Source organism: Perca flavescens, chromosome 5 (assembly GCF_004354835.1).
Source record: "Perca flavescens isolate YP-PL-M2 chromosome 5, PFLA_1.0, whole genome shotgun sequence".
In the NCBI taxonomy this organism is placed as follows: domain Eukaryota; kingdom Metazoa; phylum Chordata; class Actinopteri; order Perciformes; family Percidae; genus Perca; species Perca flavescens.
Genome location: NC_041335.1, coordinates 13,847,978 through 13,850,296, shown reverse-complemented (window position 1 = coordinate 13,850,296; position 2,319 = coordinate 13,847,978).

Genomic DNA, 2,319 nt, shown 5'->3' with positions numbered 1-2,319 from the left:
TTTTCTTGTTAGCTGATTTATTACAGTTTTTCTTGATTGCTTAAACACATTTCTTGAAATTATGCCTGCTTATGTCAAAACTCTAAACACAAATCCATAACTTCTCACCCAATTCCCCCAAACTTCTTATTTTCAGGTCAAAATGAAGCTCTCCACTCAAAACCATTCAATCTTGCTAAAAAACTTTGCCTTCAGACATGACATACAAGCCCTCAAAAACACACACACACACTGCAACATAGTCTTACACACTGGTGAGAGTACCCGCACCTAGGGGCACGCATAACTTGAAATGTCTAAGCAGGCTTCTTCCATGGCCTGGAGGAGGTGAACATGGATATAATGTTCATGCTCATACTTTATACCACGCCCCAAAAAAAAAAAAACTCCGCTATCGGGTTTATTAAGGGAGAGAATGCAGGCATGGTCAACTAGAATAGCACGAATTTCATCCGAAGCATCTCATGTCGCTTAAATTGCATCCCCGACTCCTCCACTTGCCTCCCTTCCACAAACAAGGAGGCACGGGAGACGCGAGGAAATTATGGGAGAGGAGAGGAAATGAGCAAATGTGTTTTTGAGGAATGAGACGTCCTTCACTCTGAAGCATCACATGAATTTGTCAGCTGTATGGAGCGAGTTAGCAACCCTTTCACCTGCATGGCTTCCGGGAAGGCTGCTCTCGTGTTTCCTCGGCTATAGCTCCTCGGTGATCCCACCTCAATGTTCGCTCCCTGGGGTAGGAATAAGAGCTTTGAGACAGCCTTCGCGGAAAAGGGACAGAACCACTTCCTGTTCAGTCGAGGAGCGAGGAGCTATCAAATAAGGGACATGGGTTGTACCCGGGATGAGACTGCTTGTCTCCTTGTCCTTCCCCTTCCTCTTCCTTGTTGTCCTCTTTCTCGTCCTTGTCCTCTTCCTTCACCGCCACCTCCTCCTCTTCTTCCTCCACCTCTCCAGTGTCCTCAACCTCTTCCTTCATGTCTCTCTGGATCCAATGTTCCAAAACGGAATGACCTGACTTGGGCCCTTTATCTATCAGAGGTTGTGTGTGCTCAATTTAGACGCTTTGTGTTTCCACCTGGGTAATTGTGTGCTAGTTGACAACAACAATATTATATGCTAGTGCTTTCTAAATGACCACATGGTGTAGGCAACGAGAAATTAAGGGATTTGTGTGTAGAGTTTTGCAGTGACAGTTCAACAAATCTGAATTGGGTCAAAACGGGGAATAGTGTTATACAGTATATTAGTTCAGAAAAATGGGTATGCTTTTTGATAAATCGCGCTATGGTTTTGAAAATGTAGTTCAAAAGTCTGATTATAGTGTTTAAGCAATTGAGAAAAACTGTAATAACATTAACAAGTTAACGTAAATTACTGCCTTTATAGTTTCTTTCTTGCTTGTAAAATTAAAGGTGCTCTAAATGATGTGACACCTTTTTTAGGCTACAACATTTTTTTGTCACATACAGCAAACATCTCCTCACTATCCGCTAGCTGCCTGTCCCCTGAACACAAAAAAAAAAAAAAAAAATGCAGTCTCTGTAGACAGCTATAAAAGCATCCAAAAAGCAGCATGTCATAGGACCTTTAACAGCATGAGAGAGAAGGAAAGCGAGAGAGAATAAAAAACTAAATGTTAAATGATTTCCAATTGTATGTATTTTATGGAATTAGAATGATTCATAAATAAGCTAGGAAAAGAAACACAAAACCTGGAACATCCAACATATTTTATCATCAGTGTGAAGAGAAAACGGGTTCAGACGCTGACTTCCAAAATGGTTCTGTCTGAATATATAATGATATAATTTTTTTTTTTTACGATAATCGAAAAACATCCTTGTGAAGTTTGGATATTTATTATATACCATTAGGTAGCCTAATCAAAGAATTCAATTTTACTTCATTCAGATGATAACAAAAACTTTTTTGTGGTAAGCTAATTCTTTTTTTCCACCAAAACATTTTTGGATACCGTGGAAAAGGAAATAAAATTTCTTAGTTTGATTTTAACAAATTATTAAATTTAGCCTAAGTAATATTTAAAATCTTGTAACTTTTTTAATTTTTGTTTCAGCATTGTATTGTTTTTTCCTACTAAACTGCTTTATTTGGAGTAATTGTGTGAATGCTGATTCAGCAGACATATGACTTTTTATCACCTTTTTTCAACATACATAGGGGTTGCGCAGACTCGTTGACTTGACTTTACTCCTCGACAAGGACATTTTGGGCTTGAAGTCAACTAGTCGCAGATCATGGGATTTTGTCACTAACAACATAGACCTAGCACCGTCACTGGCAAAATTTGTC